The sequence below is a fragment of the Puma concolor genome, chromosome A2, assembly GCF_028749965.1.
Source record: "Puma concolor isolate L17-30 chromosome A2, mPumCon1.1.hap2, whole genome shotgun sequence".
NCBI classification, from domain to species: Eukaryota; Metazoa; Chordata; class Mammalia; order Carnivora; family Felidae; genus Puma; species Puma concolor.
This window is the reverse complement of record NC_141668.1, coordinates 42,250,589-42,273,440: the sequence shown is the minus strand read 5'-3', so window position 1 is coordinate 42,273,440 and position 22,852 is coordinate 42,250,589. Positions and strand designations below refer to the sequence as shown.

At 41.8% G+C, this 22,852-nt stretch overlaps 1 protein-coding gene across 2 annotated transcripts in view; it reads right to left on the bottom strand.

Annotated features, from left to right (window-relative positions):
* Positions 1 to 22,852, bottom strand: part of ELMO1 (engulfment and cell motility 1) — a 727,703-nt gene that overhangs the window by 579,480 nt on the left and 125,371 nt on the right. For both annotated transcript variants that reach the window (XM_086692444.1, XM_086692474.1), the window contains exons 7-9: positions 18,741 to 18,854; positions 17,999 to 18,150; positions 9,184 to 9,299 (exon numbers count right to left, since the gene is read on the bottom strand). The gene's annotated coding sequence lies outside the window, so the exon portion shown is untranslated. The remainder of the gene's footprint in view (positions 1 to 9,183; positions 9,300 to 17,998; positions 18,151 to 18,740; positions 18,855 to 22,852) is intronic.

The following is a 22,852-nucleotide window of genomic DNA, read 5'->3' as shown; positions in this document are numbered from 1 at the left end:
GTTTTTAATTAAACTCTTCTCGTGTCTGGCATTTAGGGAACACTCACGGATTCAGAAGCTTTCCCACACCCTTTGTCAGAAGCTGGCGTCTTTACTCTGATAAAGAGTAAAGTAGGACCAAGGAAACAAATTCTGGCTTGTAAACCTGAGCCTAAGTGGAATGTGCCTCTGAGGAACTGCGCACCCACCTTTTGTAATCAAGGTCAACACATCAAGTTCACCCCCTGCTGTGCAGACTGGAAAAAACCCAAGTGTCCCTACACTACCTTCTTCAGCTTTCCTACTCAGTGCAGAGATGTGGTGTTTTATGTGATTTATAGTCTACAGCTGGATTCCATTTTCCATATGGGATTTTCTATCAAGGAAAGCTGTTTACATTATAATTTACTGCAGTATGCAACTCCTGCCAATGTATTGTCACCATGATTTCCATATTGGAGCCCTCCCCACCCCACAGCGATGTTTATTTAGTCTATACAGTTTGTTTAGAGTGTCCTCATGGAAACTCTGGATTTAGGGTTATGAAAGTAACTGTTACAGAGCTCCTGAATGTGGTGGACCCCTCTTGAAAGCTGTCTTTCCTGAAGCTTATTACAAACCAAATGATCACCACCTACAGCAGGGTGAGCTTAGTGATGACCTCACGCTATCTTTATGTTGCAACAAATATTCACATAACACACAACACATGGTTCATCAACTCAGAGGGTTTTCAGCCGCTGAAAACAACACTGGGCTCTTCGGTGGGTTAGTTGTTCTTTTTTGATCTCTGAGCTTCCCACCTTTGTTCCCTCCCATTCTCCCCTCACCTTGACTCTGAGAAAGGAAAAGGGAGCGTTCTGAAGAGAGAAATTAAATTAATTAAGCCCAACTGTATGCAGTGATGGGCTCTTGAGTCTTCTATTCTATGGAAAAAGACTCATTGCTCACGCAGGCTGAGCTTTGAGAGCAGTGTTCTTCCACTGCCAGAGAAAGAGGAAAATAGTTCCTTTTCTCTCTTTCCTTCTTTCTTGGCAGAATTGATGCAGGGGCCACGTGGCTGTCAGCTCACTCAGGGATAAGCACAGAGGAATTTCAGAATGTTTTAGATGTTATAAAATTGCAAGTTAACAGCTGACAGAGGTTGTTACGGAAATTAGACAGTCTTTCACATCATTTATCCGAGTGCTTACAATTCCCGTTTCAAGGCAGGTGAAATAATAACGGATATTTGGAACTGAATCATATTCAGTGCTTGAAAGAGAAAGAAAATCTGCATCCAAATTATTTGAATAAATGCAAGAAGCGGAACTGCCTGGGCAGATATGCTGCCGCCACTGTTTTAACAGGATAACTAGCAGCAGCCACGGGAGAAGGCGAGGAGAGACGATGCTCGTTGGCATCAAACAAAACCTTAGTCCTGAGTCCGTATGCCATCCATGCTGCTTGAAACCAGAGGTCAGAAAACAATCCACAGCCTGAAATGGGACAGCGAAGGGTCTGGCTTCCTTCAAGACGGAAGAGAAAATGCTGCTCTCTTGCTTGAAAGGGATTCCCTTGGTGTTCTAAAATAATAAAATGGCAATAGGCTTTTAAGCCAAAAAGCAAACTCCCCCAAGTAATTGTAGAGCATAAAGGATAACGGGAAAATATGTTGTAGGAAATCAAGGGAAGGAAAAGATATGTCATCAGTTTAAGTTAATGTGAATGGCCACACTTTTATATCGGGTTGTGGGAATGCAGCTCAGCTGGGTGGAAGGAAAACACCTAAAAACCCAAATCCCGTCAATTTCACAGAGTGTTCCAACAGGGATTCTGCTAAGATTTAGTGCAGTACTTAGTGCCCTTTTGTGGGAACATCAGTACAAATATTCATACAGTAATTTGCCAAATGATGTGGGTAAATGATATACAACCAAAATAAAACAAAAAAGTCTAGTCAAGTTCAAACCCTGTTACCATCAGAAAACCCAGCACAGGGCAAATATTTTCACCTGATAATTTAAACAACGTGATAATTTAACCAACATACGCAGTGGGAGAGTGGTTTGTCCTCGAACGTGGCTGTTTTAGAAAGACGTCCACTTTTAAGGATGGCGTTGAATTAAGACAGCAAATTAGAGAAGACGAAAGAATGATCATAAAACCAAAATTCAGAGGGAAATGCCACCTTGCCTCTCTTCTTCCCTTGGCAAAACTCATACTGCATATATCCTCCTTGTCCAGGAGGGGAAAGTATGTATTTCTCTACCTCAATTCTTCCTAGAAAACAATGTTAAGGTGGATCTGGATGTGACAAATATTTCCATTCTGGTGAACCTTACAGGTAAATATCATGAGAATGAGTCAGGTGTTCTGTTCGTAAAATTATGGTGAAATATATATAGCATAAAATATACCTTTTTAACCCTGTTTAGGTGTGCAGTTCAATGGCTTTAAGAACACTCATATTGCTTTGCAACCATCACCACCATTCATCACTAGAACGTTCTTCATCTTGCAAAACTGAAATCCTATACCCATTAAATGCTAACTCCCCCGTTCTCCCCTCCCCCAGCCCCTGGCAACCACCACTTTACTTTCTGTCTCTGAATTCCACTACTCTAAGCACGTCATACAGTATTCGTCCTTTTGTGATCTGGCACTTATTTTGAAAGTTCATAATGAAATAGGAAAAGCATATCCAGGTAACAGTAAGGAAAGATGAAACTAAGAGTATATAGTAGTATTTATCAAGCATGGAACGAGGCAGGGCGTTAACATAAACAAAGTGGCAAGTAGATAAGGGAGAAATGCCTGGCAAGTACCTAAGTGTTTCAACTCCTTAGCTCAAAAGAAGTCCCAAATAAGTAGACTGCACAAGGAACTCAGGTACTCTGTGGCAGAGCTTGGTTTGAGTCTAGCTTTTTCTGACCCTAAAGTTCCACTGCATTGATATTTTTATTTTATGAACCAATTTCCTCTAGTGTGGTTACTCATCTTTTACAACATTAAGAAATTCCCCAGGGATAAGGAACACGTCCCTTTCTCACTGTTCTCTCGTGCAAGCATTGGTCACCTATCAATTAATTTTAAAACGTCAGACTTCTGAGACCTTGAACCCTAAGTGTCTTCTATTATCTTACCCTTTGTCTGAAACAGTATAACTTAAGAGTGGCTGTTTACCTAGAGCTTGGATCCCCTCGAGGTCTCAGGATCTTGACAGTCATTGTCACCTGGGTTTATCCCATTTCAGTAAGATTCTTTCAAGGGGCCTGAGGGAAGGCAAAGGTCATCAGAGGTCACTCCCACACTAGAAGTGAGAAGTGAGGAGAAACTTCTAAACTGGAGATTTGTAGAATCAGCAAAAGGATTAGTTGGGACAAACAAGTTTTGTTTGTTTTAATGTTTTTTTAAGTTAATGTCAATTGTTTAATGTTTACTTATTTTTGAGAGAGAGAGAGAGAGAGAGAGAGAGAGAGAGAGAGACAGCATAAGTGGGGGAGGGGCAGAGAGAGAAAGGGAGACACAGAATCAGAAGCAGTCTCCAGGCTCAAGCTGTCAGCACAGAGCCTGATGGAGGGCTGCAACTAAAGGCCATGATGATCATGACCTGAGCTGAAGTTGGATGCTTAACCAACTGAGCCACCCTGGTGCTCCTTGTTTATTTGTTTTTTAATAAGCACAGGTCTAGCCAAAACCCAGGCAACAAAAAGAAACATTAATTTTAGTGTACTTCCAGGGTTAACGGAGAGCATACCTGGTCACTAGCATGTTGGAACAGTGGGAATATCTCATGGATTCTGCCGTTCCCACCCCCCAACCTGACTCAGCTCTGATGCCGTCAGCACAGGACTCTAGGCATCTAGACTCTGTATTGGGTTCCCTCCTTGCAAGGGCTGCAAGTCACACTGAAAGTCACAGAGTTCTTCTATTCTGCTGCATTTTTAACACTCTAGCTGTTGGTGTTCTTGTTTGCTCTCGACAAGTCTGTGCTGTTGCTGGAGAAGCAATGTTCTCAATTTGTAAATCTGTTTAAAAACAGCAGGCAATAGACCATCCTTATTGCTGATGCTGGCAGTGTTGGGGGGAGTTTTATAGTTCTGCCAAGATGGAGTGACATCCCACCCAGTGCTCCTCCCTGAACAGGCACAGGGTGAGGGCTCGGTAAGCCACAGCCGCTGTGGGTGTTCAGCCCCTGGAGCATGCTGGGGAGTTCCCATACAGGAACATGGAGCAAGGGCGACCTTTATGTCTATGTTCTCTTAATAAATGTCATCACGGAACCTATTGACATTAGCTAGGCACTGCAAGGGGCTTATCCAGCTCATGTCCTCAGCATCCTTTGGTGTCCTCCTGACACTCCCCATGACTCAGACCCCAGATCCACTACCTTCAGCTTTGCCTCCAGGAAAGTGAGTTTCCAGCACAGTTTAGAAAGAGGAAAAGAAATAAGAAGGTCTTCATTTTTTTCAGGTCATCCTGAAGCAGGACTCTGAGGACATCCTGAAGCAGCACCAAGAACTTAGGTGCTGGTGGCTTATTGGGAGGAGATCCCAGGAAGCAGAAGCAGGGAGTGAAGTGAGACAGAGAAGGAAAAAGCCAACACAGGACACATTGATGAGGAGGCTGTAGGATATAGTGGGGACTCAGTCCTTCTAGGGACTCGGAGAAACTGTGGAACGTGCCTCAGAACACTCCCACCCAAGCATGACGAGGCTGGGAATTTACCCAGGGTCCTCTCCAGGGATCAACTTTCCCACTCCCTGGTTGTACCTATGTGCAACCTGTATTGCTGAGGCCCCAGGCAGATTGTCACACTTGTGGAAGAAAGGAGTGAAGGTAGAGAAAGCTCAAAGCCACAAAGCCCAGGTCTTTGACCATGAATCTGGGCCAGAGCCCAGCAGCTGACAGCTTGCTCTTACTTAGTATAAGAAAACGGCCAAGTCCTACTCACATTCTGATTTTAAAATAGGACACAGGGCACCTGGGTGGCTTAGTCGGTTAAGCATCTGAATCTTGATTTTTGGCTCAGGTCATGATCTCATGGTTCATGAGATCGAGCCCCATGTCCGGCTCTACATTGACAGCACTGAGTTTGCTTGGGATACTCTCTCTCCCTCTCTCTGCTTCTCCTCTGGTTTCTCTCTCTTTTTTTCTCTCTCAAAATGAATAAACATTAAATAAATAAATAAATAAATAAATAAATAAATAAATAAAATGTGACACACTCACCCCTCCAAGATCCTCAGAATTATTTGGTCCCACCATTTGCTGAGATAGTAATAGATCTGGTTTCTCATAATCCTTTGCCTGTGGTAGCAGTAGTGGCAATGGCAATAAAAAGTCACAAAAGTCATGGCAACACTGGGCTGAAGCCAGGCTCCTCAAAACCATTGCAAACTGCCTACTTTTGAGGCGGCTTCCAATAAATATATTTTCTGGTGGCCACTAAGAGGGGCACAGGTGTGAACATTTAGAGTAAATAAGTAGGCATGAATACTTAGGAGATTTCCCTACTGGGACCGAGGACACCAAACCAGGGAAAAGGGACTTTGCTGACTTGTGGAAAAGGATCTTAAAGTGACTAGTATGTTCATTCAGTTGCTTAAGAGGTGATGAAAACTCACAGTTACCTGGAGTTCTCTGGCTCCCCTAAAATCCAAACTGGATTAACAGAAATTGGAGATCATCTGTGAGTATTTTTTGTTGGCCGATGAAAAACTTACTTCATTGATACAAACAGTTGCAATGATGATGCAAGTGTTTCTGGGTCCTGGCAATCCTGAAAAGACCCAGAGGCACCTGTGAATCATTTGATTAACATTACACATCTGTCTTCTCCTCCATCAGCCTAGGGCGCATTTGCCATTTTATATCTCATTCATGGTTTCTTGGCTAGTTTTTCTTGAGCTCTATGCTATGCTGCTAAGGCTGGCATGATTCCTGAGCCCGAAAAAGCAGCTGACAAATCCACTAAGGTAAGGTGCCATCCATGCCGAAAACTGCGAAGTGGGAACTCTCTCACCATTTATGATTCATTCAACTCTGCTTTGACCAAAATGCTGTGTCACAGGTTAGCAGAGGATATGATGGGGAAAGACAGGCGGGAACTTGCCCTTTCTGCACTGTCCTGTGTTTGAGGAGGTGGGAGTGGGAGTGTCCTAGGGGTAGATTAACTGTGTGGTGGTCTTGGGAGCTCAGGGTAGGCTTGGTAAAATGATGAGAATCTGGTGGCTTTGGATAAAGCCTTGGGATACTATGGTGAAGATTCTTAGACCTGAAGGGAGGGCAAAGGTCATCAAAGGTCATTCCAACACACTAGATGTGAGGAGGGAGGAGAAAGAGTGAACAATTTTGTTCTTTTGGTGCTTTGAGTTTAGGGTCAAGCATAGCAAGGAATCTAATCAGAGTTTGGGTTTTGGCTGTCATGTGCTCAGAGATATTAAAATCCTTTTTATAGTTAAATTTTATTTTAGCAGGAGCTTGGGCCTATTCTGGAAGCGAAGGTTTGGGGTAGGCAAGAACAAAGTGTGAGGGGGAACTAAACACAATGGAATTCTGGCAAGAAGCTGCCTCTACTCTCCTCAGAGCAGCAAAAGCAATTTTGGAAGTGGAGGGTTACAAATTGGAGATGGCGGCCACACGAGGCATTTTCTCTTCATCTGCATGATCTCTTGCACTCTGGATTGTTCTTTTAGAGCACTGGCACCTATATTAAGTATTTCAACACCATAGGCAGGACAGCATGGTGGTGTTCCCTATCAGGAACAGGGACATGGACTTGAGAATGCTTTCAGTTACTTGCTTTGAGTGAAAAAGTTCTAAGTGCCAGAGTAGGACACAGAACCAGGTCTCAGATCTCAGGGTGTTGCGCTTTCTGCCAAGCAATCAAGACGTTTTGTCTCCTGTGTGTTTCAGCCATGCCTTCTATTTGTGTACACCCATCTCTCTCTCTTTCCCTATCTCATTTTCTCTTTCTTTTTTAAAAAATTTTTAATGTTTATTTATTTTTGAGAGAGACAGAGCACAAACCAGAGAGGGGAAGAGAGAGAGACACACAGAATCTGAAGCAGGCTCCAGGCTCTGAACTGTCAGCACAGACCCTGACGCGGGTCTCGAATTCACAAACCACGAGATCGTGACCTGAGCCGAAGTCAGATGCTTAACCGACCGAGCCACCAAGGCACCCCTCATTTTTTCTTTCTATCCATCCTCTTGTCTACCTACTTATCTACCTACCTATCTCCATCCACTTAGAAAGGGCCTACCAGGCAAGTTAGTCTTTCAAACAAGGGATAAAACTGACTGCTGAACAATAGCCATATTGCTATTGCTGGTAAAACATTTCTTTAATTTGAGCTAAATTCAGAATTTGTTAATAATTTACCCAAAGCAGGGGCGCCTGGGTGGCTCAGCCGGTTGGGTGTCTGACTTTGGTTCAGGTCATGATCTCATGGTTTGTGGGTTCGAGCCTCACATAGGGCTCTGTGCTGGCTGCTCAGAGCTTGGAGCCTGCTTTGGATACTGTGTCTCCCTTGCTCCCTGCCCCTCCTCCACTCTCTCTCTCTTTCTCTCTCAAAAATAAATAAACATTAAAAAACATGATTTACCCAAAGCATAATGAGCTGTCAAGATGGAAATAATTAGTGATAATCCAGTAAAAGGGGACAGTTTTAATTTATTAAAAAAATCATTTAAGAACTTTAGACATTAACAAACCAATGCAATCAATGTTTGTTGCTGTATGTAAACAATTAATGTACTAAGTACTCTGTCCATTAAAGGCAGTTTATTTCTGTCTCCATTTGGAAAGACTTTGTTGGTTATTCGTTTGAGTAACTCTGTGTATTAGAATATGATGTTATTAAGTGAAAATGAACTTGAGAAGATAGGCTATTGTTAGAAATTGTTATTCTATCATGGAATTAAGCCAGACTCCAGCCTTTATTATCAGAAAGCAGAGAAGAATGAGGCCAGGAAATAACACCATTTGGTCTCCCAGGAAGGCATAAAGATCCTCTGTATTAACCCACTCCATCCCACGTCACAAGAATTCTAATGTGAATGGATCTGTGTATAAGGATATGTAATGACTCCCAGCACTTTGATGTAGAGAATTTTGAGAAACAAGGAAAGAGGTTTTGATTCCAGGTCAGAATGGAAAGTTTTCCATTTTTCTTTTCCCTTTCTGCAAATTTGCTCTCCTTTCTCCTGGCACTACTTCTGTAAGAGGGGTAAGGGGCTGCCTCCTCCTTCTACCTCCAGGAACATGTTGTTCAGATTCAGATTCCACCTTCCTCTTCCTTGTTTTTCTTTGGCATGATTTCCCTTGGAATGGCTTTACCTGACCCTTTGAGTGGTAATACTTAGAGGGCCAGAATACGGTCTGGACCGAAGGGAAATACATAGAGGAAGCGTCTCTGTCAGCTTTGCTTCTCACTCTCATAGCTGCCACGTTTAAGTAAGAGAGTCACTGAGCCTCCATTAAGGGTTTGATCTTAGGTCTGGGCCCAAAGTCCCACTAGGCGACATTTTGCCTAGGCTTATGCTGTGTGTGTTGATCTATGCTCCATTAAGTATCTATTGGTATATAACAAATTATCCTAAAACTTAGTGGCTTAAAATGTTAAACATTTATTGTGTCACACAGGTTTTGTGTCAAAATCTAAGATTTCTAGTTTGGATCTCTCATGAGGTGGCAGTCATAATGTTGGTTAGGGCTGCAATAATCTGAAGGTGGGACTGGGGCTAGAAGATGAATTCCAAGATGGCCTTTTCAGATGGCTGGCGGTTAAGAGGAAGTCTGTCTCAGTTGTTGCTAGCTGTTGGCAGGAGTCTTAAATCCTTATCACCTCAGCCTCTTTACATGGCTATTTGAGTGTCTTCCTGACAGGAAGCTGACATTCCTTCAGAGTAAGTGATTCAAGAGAGAAGAGAGAGTGAGCAAGTAGGAAGTTGCAATGTCTCTTACGGCCTAGTCTCAGAAGCCATACACCATTGCATCGCTTTGCTAGAACTTCCACACTCAAGGGTAAGGGAATTAGGCTCTACCTTTTGAAGGGAGGAGCATCAGGTAATTGGTGGACATATTTTGAAACCACCACACAACCCAAAGACTGCTAATGCTCACTAGTTTCTGTGTCTCCTTTTGTGTTGGGCATGCAGCTAAATTTTTACCCTTACTCCTTTTTGTCACCTTTGTTTTTGGAGTCAGACCCTTACCTCTGTGACTGAAATCGAGTCCACGGATGTCAGCAGTAGTGATGCATGCTTCTTCCAGGCCTGTCCTCTCAGAAACCCACGTTGCTTTCCATTCCTTCTTCTCTTTCCATAGTGACCTACAAGGAATGTTGAAGATGTTGCCTCATGCTCCTAGCATCACAGGCTGAAAGTATCCTTGGTGTGGCAAGGGGAATGGCTCTGTTGTGTGCAGTGGTCTGCGATCTGGTGAAGTCATACACTTTTATCATTTTAGATGCAGATTTCTGGGCTTATTTCCTTTTTTTTTAAAATTTTTTTAAATGTTTATTTATTTTTGAGAGAGTCAGAGACAGAATGCGACTGGGTTGGGGTCAGAGAGAGAGGGAGACACAGAATCCGAGGCAGGCTCCAGGCTCTGAGCTGTCAGCACAGAGCCCGACGTGGGGCTCGAACTCATGAGCTGTAAGATCATGACCTGAGCCAAAGTCGGACGCTCAACCAACTGAGCCACCCAGGCACCCCTGGGCTTATTTCTTATAGCAGCTAAATTTATTTATTCTAATAGGCTATGTTCAACAGAGACTTAAGGAAATTATGTAGGATATGAGTATGAGTGTAGGATAACTATGCAATTTTTTATGTATTACCATGAAAAATTTTTGGAAAAATGTGGATTACAGTGTTGGTGGTAATTTGGGGATAGTGTTTACTTCTTTTTAATACTTACTTTTGGGGTATTTTCCAAATATCCTGGTGTTGTAAAAATAGAACTTCTTATCTTTGTTAAAATTTTTATTGATGTATGCTTGACATACAACATTATATTAGTTTTGGGTGTACAACATAATGATTCAATATTTGTTTATATTACAAAACGATCACAGTAATAAGTCTAGTTAACATCCATCTTCATTCATAGTTATGTATTTTTTTTCTCTTGTGATAGGGACTATTAAGGTCTATTCTCTTAGGAACTTTCAAACATGCAATACAATATCATTAACTATAATCACCATGCTGTGCATTCCATCCCCATTAATTATTTTATAACTAGAAGTTTGTACCTTTTGACCTCCTTTACCCATTTCACCCACCTCCCTCCTCCTGTCTCCAGCAATGACTAATCTGTTTTCTGTATCTATGAGCTTGTTTTTTTTTTATTTGTTTGTTTGCTTTTAGATGCCACATATGTGTGAGATCATATGATATTTGTCTTTCTCTGTCTGACTTATTTCACTTAGCATAGTGCCTTCAAGATCCATCCATGTTGTTGCAAATGGCAAAATTTCATTATTTTTTATGGCTGAGTAGTATTCCACACATTCATTCACTCATTCATACATACATACCACATATCCATGCATTCATCAATGGACACTTACATTGTTTCTCTATCTTGGCTATTATAAATAATTCTACAATAAATATGAGAGTGAAAATATCTTTTTGGATTTTTTTAAGTTTATTTATTTTGAGAGAGACAGAGAAGAGTACGAGTGGGGGAGGGGTAGAGAGAAAGGGAGAATCTCAAGCAGACTCTGCACTGTCAGCACAGAGCCTGATGCAGGGTCTGAACCCAAGAAACCCTGAGACCATCACCTGAGCCGAAATCAAGAGTTGGACACTCAATCTACTGAGCTACCCATGGTGCCCTTGAGTTAGTGTTTTTATTTTCTTCAGATAAATACCCATAAGTGGAACTGCTGGATCACATGGTAGTTCTATTTTTAATTTTTTGAGGAACCTCCATACTCTTCTATAGTGGCTGCACCAGTTTGCATCCCCACCAACAGTGCACAAAGGTTCTGTTTTCTCCACATCCTCACCAATACTTGCTACTTCTTGTCTTTTTGATAATAGCCATTCTAAAAGGTATGAGGTGATACCTAACATGGTTTTGATTTGCATTTCCCTGACAATTAGTGATGTTGAACATCTTTTCATGTATCTGTTGGCCATCTGTTGGTATGTTTTCTTTGGAAAATGTTTATTCAGATCCTCTGCCAATTTTTTAATCAGACTGTTTTTTGTTTTTGTTTTTGTTTTTTGCCATTGAATTATATGAGTTCTTTATATATTTTGGATATTAACCCCATATCAAATATATGACTTGCAAATATTTTCTGCCATTTGGTAGGTTGATATTTCTTTTTCTTTATGATTTCCTTTGTGCAGAAAGAAGCTTTTTAGTTTGATGTAGCCCCACTTGTTTCTTTTTGCTTTTGTTGACTTTGCTTTTGGAGTCAGATCCTTAACTTATCATCTTTAAAAAAGCAAAATACTAATTTCGTAAACATGATGAATCTTTATCTCTATTCTTATTTTACTATTATTTTTATTTTTGTTTATCCTTTCTGTTACTTAGATGACCTATGTTCTTTAACTTTTTGGCATCCAGTGGCCAAGATGCAGCTGCCTACATACCCAAGAAGGCTAATTACATGCCCTTCTTGTTACCTCTTCCCTCAGCTGATATCCCCCAGATAGCAGAGATTCATAACAAGAGGGGGCTAAGTCAGAAGATCTGCTGGGACTTCTGTAGCACAGATCAGGCAGGAGGAAGGAGCCAGGATCTGATGTGCCAGGTGGGGAAACATAGCTGAACTATGAGAAATCACTGTTTATGGCTCTAATTCAGTCTTGGTTTTGCTTTTGCATTTTGTAATTCCTTGCTTTTTTGTATTTTTTTTCTTTCAGCTTGATAAGTTCCTACTATATCTATTCTTTCATCTCAACTCTTCTGTCCTTGTAGTTCTCTGATCCTCTTTTCTGGAGGTTATGCCCTCCATGTCTTTTTGAAGACACAAAGCCAATACTTTTTGATTTTTTCCTGTTTCCTCCCTCCCTCCCTCTTTCCTTCCTTCCTTCCTTTCCTTCCTTCCTTCCTTCCTTCCTTCCTTCCTTCCTTCCTTCCTTCCTTCCTTCCTTCCTTCTTGGTTGTTGAAAGACATGTTTATATATATACTCTTCTAAGTTTTCAGGAAACATTACTTTTTCCATAGGCTTCAGGATATTTTATGAATCACCTCATGTTTTTCATTTGTCTGTTTGTTTCCACATGTTTTCATAGGAAAAGATTTTTCTGGGCCAACAGATAATATGCCTAGCCTAGAGGGTATCAAATAGATTCAAAGTTGAATAAGAAAGGTGCCTGCCTCAAAGGCCCACCATCCCAACATTTATCAATATATCCTAACTAATAGTCATAGTACTGAATACTAATCTTATATCAGAGGGAAGAATGGAGCATTCTGGGCTGTAGGGGAGGGAATAGTGACACTGCCTAGAGACATGAAAAGAAGGGTAAATTTGACCCATATCTTGAAGAATGAGCTATAATTCACTCAGTAGAGGAGGAAATAGTATGTGTAAAGTTGTGGAGATGAAGAGAGTAAGCAGTTTGGATAGCAATAGTGGAGGGTGATGTCTGAGGGCAGGAGATGATGGCAGAGGGATATGCAGAAGGCCATTATAAAGAAGCCCATGGCCCAGGCTGATGATTTTAGATTACATTTGGAAGGCAAAAAGAACCAACTGTTGGGTTTTAAGTAAGGGGGCGATGTGAAAAGTTCTGCAGTTTGAAAACATGGTTTTCATCATGGTGGCATGGTGGCAGTGTAAAAGATGTATCCAAGAGGCTGCCACTGCAGGCGGGGTGATTTCTCATACTCCCTGAGGGACTTCTGGGGACTCAAGTGTCCCTGGGCAGGACAGTACCAATTATTGTAAAAATATGCTTTAATGGTCTTTCTTTCAAAAGAATCCAATTAACCATTTTTCTTCCTTCTATTTAAACATAAATATTCCTGGGGCAGCACCTGAGTGGCTCTGACAGTTAAGTGTCTGACTCTTGATTTTGGCCCAGATCATGATCATGAGATCAAGCCACGCATCGGACTCCATGTGCTGACAGTGTGGAGCCTGCTTGGGATTCTCTCTCCCCCTCTCTCTGTGCCCCTCTCCTGCACACTCTATCAAATAACAAATAAATAAATTTTAAAAACATAAATATTTCTGTTATATGAAGCATCTAAAATAGCCCTGGATTGCTCTTTCCAGTTAAAAACACGTTTTATGTGCTTGTATTTTGTTTATAGGATGCCTTTGCCTTTGAATAATCTGAAAATCTCCTCAGTGGTTAAAGTGGTGAGACGTGTTTGGTTTCGCTTTAAAACACTTCCAAACCAACTTCTCCTCCTCTGTCTCCCATGTTCTATTCTCTGTACATGGGAGACATTAACATGCAGGTCAGCTTGTGTCTGTTGCCCTCCCCATGCCTCCTGGGACTTAAGGAGGTGTGTCAGCCTGCCGGTCCCCTTTCCAGGACCCTGTATTCTTGGTCCCATCGTGACATCTGCCAGGCTGTGTTTGTTCACTGGGGCTTTTGGCAGCCCCAGTTCCTTGCGAAGATGAGATGATTTATGTAAGACAAAGGAACGCTGCCAAAATGTCAGGATTTGTGCTGTGTCAGGTGGCTGCAGTGCTCTGCACCGAGCAGTCATCGTTGGATAGTCATTAGCAACTACTTTACGGTAATTTTCTTAGGCGGGGTGAATCATTTCTCCAGCAAATCCTGTTTGCATAGGAGCAGAGATGCCGAGAGAATGAAATTCTCTGCCTGTGTTCCTTGGTCCTGCGGGAGTCTTTGTATGGTTGAGATTAGGTGATGCCTCGCCTGTTGCTGATCCTTATTCTATAGGATGCTCAAAGGCAGAAGAGTATTTCTCTGCATTATAGGAGCCAGTGACTAGGGAATAATCAATGGGGCAGAAGGAATCCCAGATATATATTTCTTTGAAGAAGGCTATGGGGAAATTTACTGCGCTGAGATTTCTCTTAATTGTGGAAGAGACCTGTTTGGATCTCAATGGCCTGTACTAGCCGCTAGGGCTGCCATAACAAAATGACACAGACTGGGTGGCTTAAACAACAGAAATCTATTTTCTTGCAGTTCTCAAGGCTAGACGTCCAAGGTCAAGGGACTGCTAGGGTTGGTTTGTGGTAAAGACTCACTGCCCAGTTTACAAATGGCCACCTTGCTACTGTGTCATCACATGGCCTGTCCTCTGCTCATGTGCAGAGAGACAGAGAGCTCTCTGGTCTCTGTCTCTGTCTCCTCCTCTTTTTGTAAGAACACCTGTCCTTTTGTATTAGGGTCCCAGCCTTATGACTTAATTTAACCTCAATTACCTTCATAAAGGCCCTATCTCCAAATGCAGTCACAGTAGGGGCTAGGGCTTCAATACACGAATTTGGGGGGGACACAATTCAGTCTATAACATGGCCTGATCAGGAAAATGAACACAGAACCTGGAAACCATGAAGGCCAGGGACTGGGAATTGGAACTTGGACCTGAGGATTAATTGGATTCCTGGGTATTCTGCTGTAATGAACCCAAGGGCAAATCCTACACCTCTTTAAAAGGCTTTGCCTATGAAAGGATGTCCCATTGGTCCTTGGCAGGGCCAGAAGGAAAGGCTGTTTAGGAGAGAGGTGTGTCTTAGAACCTCTCTAAGAGATTCTATTTCTATAGAAATACCTACACATTGGATCAAAGTGCAATTTGTGAAATTGGGCCCTAAAAAATACCCTGGGAGGAATGAGTTATGTGGACAAATACTTAAGAAAATAGAGAATATATTTTATTGTCAGAGATTCATATCCCCAAGAGGAAAAAAAAAGATACTGCAAAAACAAAAAACAACCTGTTTAACTTTTCTTAACCCAAAATTTCCTAAAGTTAAGTGACCAGATAAGCTACTTTTCTTTGAAGAGCAGAAACTTCTTTGGAAAATATTATTCCAGGTTTCTTCTGGTCATGTTGGGAATGGGATGACATAAAGAACCCATATCACAAGATAAGGTCCTGTGGTTACATAATTTATTTCCCTCTAAGAGACTCCTTAAGCAATCCCAAAGAAATGAAAGTCTATGCTCATTTTACCTACTGTCCACAAGTTCCCTTCCTAATGCCCTTGCATTGTCTTCATCATAACCTTCTTCCACACATCAACTCTAAGCTGCAAGAAAAGTGTTCCTTTTCATTTTGTCCTAAACTTAGGAAAGGGACATCTGGTCCCCATCAAGCTACTAGGTAAGAGACTTTTTCATCATTGAAGTTGAAAACTATGATTTCATGGTGACTCAGGTTTCTCCACCTATGCTAAACAAGGCCAGATCCTGGCCTTTCTTTGGGGATCGTATGTTATTTTCTGTATTTCCTTAATACCTGTCTACATTGCCTTACCTACAGATTGGGGCAGTAACTAACACCAGCCTTGCCCATCCCCAAGGTTGGTGACAAAGATTAATAAGAAGTTCAAAGATGTACTGTTTATTTGGAAAAGAACTGTAAAAAAACAAAACAAAACAAAACAAAACAAAACAAAACAAAAAAGGTGGTGTTATTACCCTCAGAAATTTACAGGGAATAGTAAAGTCCAAAGAGGCTTCAAAGTCAAATGCAGACCTTGAGTCTGGTTCTGAGTCTGGAAGCACAGGGAGGAAAGTGAGTACTAGAGAAGGTAGAGCTCTAAAGAACAGGAATAGAAGGTCCATACTAGGAACTCTTCACTAGCCCAGTGGTTGGGAGTCTAGTCAAAACTAAAAGACCTGGTCTTGCTAAAATTTGGGGGACACAAACATAATCTAAAATCACTTTGGAGTTTAGAGTCCTAAGGGAAATAATAAAGGAGACAGGCATTCTCTTGCCATATACCTAGATTATAATATGGTTTTGGTAAATTGGGGGAAATATGGTGCTGTCATACTAGTGAGAGCAGAAGCAGCATTAGCAAGCCTCAACCTGTGTCCAGAACACAGGTGAAGAGAAGGTCCACGTGTTAGTAGCCAGCATGGCCTTCATGTCCATGACATCTCAAAGGACTCCCTGAGGGGCTCCCTGGCTGGCTCAGTCGGTAGAGCATACGACTCTTGATCTCTGGGTTGTGAGTTTGATACCCACATTAGGTGTAAGGAGTACTTAAAACTAAAATCTTAAAATTAAAAAAAAAAGACTTCTCTGAAATAAACAGATACTGGGAGGCTTGGCATTGGTTTTAAGTCCTACAATAGCAAGTAGAAAAAAGTACTAATAAAAGAATAATTGTTACTGTTAATTAGACCCCACTTTGAACTTCAGCCTTTACTCTGGCCCATGGAAACAGATTATAAATTTGAAATCAACAATTTATATGTTGTATAAATTGATACCATATTATATATATAATATATACATATATATAATATGTATATATTATATATATACACATTCACACATATATATACATATACATATATACATAATATATAATATATACATATACATATGCCCTACTCCCATGAGAATAATATGGATAAAGAGATTAATCACCAGAGTAACCAAGAGTTAATATTTGTGGTAATTAGGCATTCTCTTTTTTTTAATGGCTTGTGCTAGTCAGCTCATCAGCACCCCTTTTTCAGAGTGCTATTGACATACCTGCTAAAAAAGCTAACACCCCTGCTCTACGCACGGTGTTCAAGAGCATTTGCTCTAAAGCCATGCAGCCACATTCAAATCCTGATGCTTCTATTTACTACCTGTGTGAACTTGGGCAAATTACATCATCTCTCTAATTCTCAGCTTCCTTATCTGTAAAATGGGTAAGTAACAATGCAAAGACATAAAATTCAGTAGTGTTCTGAGAGTGTGCAGAGGGAGCAATTGGCTGAGATGGGCACCTGGAAAATGTTCTTGGACTGAAAATGTTCTCAGGAGGTAGCGAAGAAGAGATAGAGAAGAACGGAGCCTGGGAGGAGACAGTGAGACCAGATCAGAGAGGACGTAGGACGCCATCCTAAAAGGTTTGCATAAACTCTGAACAACCCCAGTACTCTTCAGCTATGGAAATGGAACTCCTAAATGCTATGAACTCGTTTCTATTTTCTGTCTGAATTTCCACCTAGATGGAAAGAGCTCCTTACCCACAACTTAATAAAGTACTGCACTCTACCTGCAGAGTTTAGCTCCAGTCTTCCAACACAACTGTGAACAAGAGGAGCTAAACACATCTCTACATCTTTCCATGATGTCAGGAGGACTAAGGAACTTCCCCAGGCTTCCTTATCTCTGCCCATCTTCCCACCCACTGACCAACTCATCCACCTATCCATGCCACTAATACTGCCTACTCTGCGTAAGGCCCTGTCTGGTCTCCTGGGGATGTAGATATGAATAAAATATGAGATTTGTCCCCAACCAGTGCACAAGCTAATTTGGGGGGTGTACATTCAAGCAGATGTGTCACAACCCAGTAGACTAAGTGCTATGGGGGCAGTTGGTATACAGAGTGATGGGGTGCCTGTGTGAGTGTGGGGGAGCTACACTGAAGACGGTATTTAAGGTGGGTCCTGAAGGGTGAATAGGTGTTTCTTGCGACTAGCCTCTTGAATGTGAATTGCATGTAAGATAACATAACATTTAGTTGTGTTGACTATCTGTTTTCATGGCAAAGGAGAGAAAGCAGCTAAGATTTGCTCAGAGCCTATGTGTGTCAGATATTCCACTAGATGCTTCTCTAAAAATCTCATTTTATTCTTACTCCACTGTGAGGTAAGCACTGTTCTTACCTTCTTTTACTGATGAGGAAACTGAGATCCAGAGATGAGAAATAAATTGACTTCAAGGTCAATGGCTTAAGGAGGAAATAAAAGTGGCTTTAAGGCTTTCTATTTGGGTTTAGGAATAATAATAATAGTAATAATAACAACAATGATTTGTTGAGCACTTGCTATGTATCAGCTATGGTTCTAAGCACTTTACATGTGATTATTTCATATAAATCTTACACTTACCTGAGAGGTAGGGGCAGTTATGATCCTCTCCATACTATAAGTGAGGAAACTGAGGCAGAGAGTTGAAATAACTGGCATTGCACCATTCAGTGACAAGGGTAGAGTCAGGACGTGAACCCAGACAGTCTAGCTCCAGAACATATTCTCCTGACCTACAGTTATAAGATCCAGATAGGGGTCAGAAGAGACCAGCTGATCTCACCCTATCCGCCCCTCCTCCCTCCAGTCCAGGGAAAATTGCAATTCAGGTGAAATCAAGTCATGATAGATACCAAGGGATGTTTTGTAGATAAAAATAAGTCACAGAAGTACAATCTGGGGGATATGCAGGAAAAAGTGTACGTATGTTTGTAACCACAACTGCAATGATTTATCATCGCAATAAAGCTGATGGGATTTATGTACAAAAAAGTATCTGAGGATGCTTTTCTCTACCACATTCTTTTTCCTGTTAGCTGTCTCCTTGACTTACTGCCCCAATGTCAGTCCAGACTCTAGGTGAAGGAAAATTGTCCTAGCTCATCCTATACTGGGAATTGTTCTGTACCTACGAAAGTCAGCCCAGTACTGGGCCACAAGTCATCTAAATCACAATTACATGGGGTGGGTAGGTAGGAGGCAGCTCAGGTCTGAGCTGGGACTGAACTGACATTTCTTGGGAGTGAGGCCAGGACTCAGTCTGGCTCGGGAAGCACTGAATCTGGAGCGGTGCTTCTTCAACTTTAATGTGTCCATGAATCACCTTGGGATCGTGATAAAATGTAGACTCTACTTCAGTTGATCTAGGGAGGGGTCCAAGATTCTGCATTTCTGAAGACTCCTAGGTGATGCTGATGCCACGGCCCAAGGACCACACCTGGAGAAGCAAGAACAATCTGTTATAGACAGAAAGGGTGCCCAGGCACTCCTCCTGGCCTTCAGAAATAGTAGCAGCCTTGAGAAAAGCTGATAAGAAAGGAGGTGGAAGAAAGAATAACAGATGAGCCAGGATATAGTAGAAGTCAAGCCATCCTGCTCATTTCCCTAACCCATGATAGTTTTCAGAGCTATCAAATAGCATGAGGTAATAATTGATATTCTTGATAAGACAACTTTCTTTTGAAAATTGGGCCATATCTTCTAGATTATACACTGAATACATTTGTAAGATGTGAAATATGCGGTACAAATATTTCCATCAAGAATTGTTAAAAACAAAGAAAAATGGGAGTTGCAGGTAGTGAACATCTGTTAGACAGAGAAAAAAAAAAGTACTCTTGCAGATTTCCCAAAGGATTAGATAAATAAAGCACTACCTAAACTTGTAAAGCCATTTCCTAAGCTCTTTTGGTGCCATGGGTTCTGCTGTGGTGAGATAAAACTCCAAGAAAACAACAGATGTTCCTCTTTTCTTCACTTTGCTTGCTGCCCCCAGCTTTCCACCCATTGAGTCATTCATTGCTCTGGGAGCTGATGGGTTCAGAATCAGTCGAGTTTCTGAATAGAGTCAACTACTTTGAAAACCTCTGGTAATAGAGCCAGAGCCAAGATTTTTGAGAGAGAAAAAGTTCTTTGAGTTTTTGGAGAATAGGGAGAGATTCAGGATGTTGGAAGAGCTTGTTTTTGCTGCGTGGGGGGATTTGAGACCAAGCTTGATTCGCTAGAGGAGAAGGATGCTCGAGGCGGATGCCAGGGAGACTCCTGTGAGTTTGGGGGCACCTCAGAGCATCTTCCTTCTGGGTGAAGTCTGAAGAGGCAGCAACGTCATAGGTCAACGTGGGAGAGGTGCAATAGACATGAAATGATGTGAGAGAAAACCTTTGCATCCCTTTTCCCGATCTCTTGCAATTCTAGGGTGGTACAGGAAGTTATCTGAAAGTTGCCTACGCCCCTCAAAGGGGCTCATAGGTGGCGGAACTGCCGTGTAATGAGAACAAAAATAATCAGTAATGTGGGTGGCTCCTGAGAGCAGAGAGCGGAGGGGGAATTCAAATATTTCATCAGTGGGTACAGTGGAGACAGATGTCTGTGAACAAAGGTCCCGCAGGACAAGTAAGACTGTCATAGATGTCAGCATGCAACAGCCTGTATGAAGGAGGTGGGGGGCCCCTCACTCTGCACTGTAAGCCCCCACCTCTCAGGAACGAACTCACCTCCAAGGAGAGGGGGAGAAACAAGGGCCAGGTGGGGAGTGGGGTAAAATATTGTATGGACTGTTTGCTCAAAAGGAGAGCCTGCAGGAAAATCCAGAAGGGAAAGGTTTACTTTGGAATAGAAAGTTTTAGATTTTCTCAACCAGTGAAAACTGGATTCTGAGACAAAATAAGGTGCAATTATGGCAAAACAAGGTTTCATTTTTCCACACGCCAGTTGGTGACTCTAAATTTCGTACCTGCACTAGATTTTGGTAGGCTGTGATAAAGTAGGTGCTAAATACATGTTCATTTGGATCCAGTAGATTTTAATGGAACTCCTAGTAGGTGCCAGCCATAGTTACAGGTGCTGGAGAGGCAGCAGTGAACAAAACGAGTTCCTGCTGTTTGGGGGGCTGGGGTGAGACAGAAAGGAAACAAATCTGTATGCCACATGTTGAATTCTATGAAGAAAAGTCAAATAAGGTGGGTAGGAGACAGGCGCTTGGTGTGTATTTGTTGTGTGGTGTGTGCATTTGTGGGTTTGTCTGCATGTGTGTATGTTGCACGTTCTCTGGCAGGATTTTATATCAGCTGGTCTAGGAAGATCTCACACAGTTAAGGTGCTGTTTGAACAGAGACCTAATTACAGGGAAGGACAAACCAAATCATTCCGGGGAAAGAGGATCCAGGTAGAACAAAACCATCAAACTTCAAGTCTCTGAGCTCTGAGCAGACTCAAATGAATAAATGGTTCTATTTTCCCTTTAAAAATCACAGATTTTTTGTTTGGTTTTGCCTGTTTTTGGCCTTGGTATGTTTTCTTCTGTGGCTTGTTTTATTTCCTTGCTTAATCTCAAGGTTTTGAGATTCATTCATGTTGACATGCTGCTGAAATTCATTGATTTCCCTTGCTGCAACCTATTCCATTGTGAGCACACCATCGTTTGTCCATTCTATTGTTGATGGACTTTTGGGTGGTTTCCTGTTTGTCTCACTATAAATATTCTTGCATATGTTTCACGCAAAACTTCTTTAAGGCCATGCTTCCCGACCCATCACAGCACACATAGAAAACAACGATATGTAGGGGCGCCTGGGTGGTTCAATCGGTTAAGCGTCTGACTTCAGCTCAGGTCATGATCTCAAGGCTCATTGGTTCGAGCCCTACATTGGGCTCTGTGCTGACAGCTCAGGGCCTGGAGCCTGCTTCAGATTGTGTGTCTCCCTCTCACTCTCTGCCCCTCCCCCACTCATGTTCTGTCTCTCTGTCTCTCAAAAATAAATAAGAAAAAAAAGAAAACAATGGTATTTGTTCAGCACATTGGGAGAAGCTCAAGGGGAGTTAGGGGGTATCTCCATGACTATTGGTGAAAAAATAATTTTTTATATTACATAATTATGTTAAGAAAATGAATTTGTATAAAACTTCCACATAGAATCTTTAAAAAGTCAGGTTTTATGCATGAAATGGCTAAATGCAGTTTCTGGTCAAGGTCTCATTTATTTATTATTTATTTACTTATTTATTTTAAATGTTTATTTATTTTTGAGAGACAGAGCATGAGCAGGGGAGAGGCAGAGAGAGAGGGAGCCAGGAGGTCTGAAGTGGGATCTGCACAGACAGCAGCAAACTACAAGACCACAATCTGAGGCAAAGTCAGATGCTTAACTGACTGAGCCACGCAGGTGACCCCTGAGCAAGATTTTAAATGATGATCTTTTAAAATTCTTGACAAAAACCATTATTCTCAAGGCTGGGAATAAAAATTTTAAAACCATGTAACAACAACTCAAAAATGATATTTAAAGAATCAAACAGCTCTTTCTTGTCTTTCATTGACAAACGTTAGGTTGAAAATGCCTTGGTAATGTAACTGGGTTTCAAATTCAGTTCAAATCGCTTAGATTAATGATTATGAATGAATGAGGAAGCCCTTATTTGCTGAGGAGGCATGGTTAGAGCAGTCACCTTTCAGCTTCATGGGTGTCATAGAAGGAACATTCTGCCACAAACTGTAGGAAGTGACCAATTTGGAGACCCCCTAGACCTCGGCCCTGGAGCACAGAAATGACACTCGTCAGTTTGTACACTTTGAGCAGAGCTACCCACCTAGAGTGTGGGAAAGTCATGGCTGTGCTTTGGGCCAGTGGTGCTGCTGGAAGGCTTTTTTTTTTTTTTTTTTAAATTTTATGTGGCACATGAGGTAGACATCCAGGGTGGAGAGGAGACTTTCCTGCACACAGTGCCTGTGGAAAAGAAGCTTGTGTGAGATTTCGTTCACCCTCCTCTCAGCCTGCCAGGTGTCCCATCAAATCTGGGCCTCCTCTACTTTGGCATCCTCTGAGAAGTAGCCAAAGGTCACAGGCAAGGGGGACCTCTGGCTGGAGAGCTTAGCTGCACATGAGAATCATCTGGATGTTAAAAAAAAATACTGATGCCTGGGTCTTGACTCAAGAATCTAGTCCTTAAAACAATCTCATGTGAAAGTACTTTTCTCATGCTATTTTTATAGGTGGGAAAATAGGCTCAGAGAGGTTAAGTCAGTTGTCCAAGGTCATGGAGCCATGGCTCAAATGTAGGCTGGCTTCAGAGCCTGTGCCTTAACCACTGGGCTGTGCTGCCTCTCTAAATAACTACACGTTCTGAACCTTTATGGTTTCTCACTACTAATTATTAATCACTAATGCCTCTACTGTATTGATAAGCTCCACAGAAGCTTAAGCATACAGATTATAAATC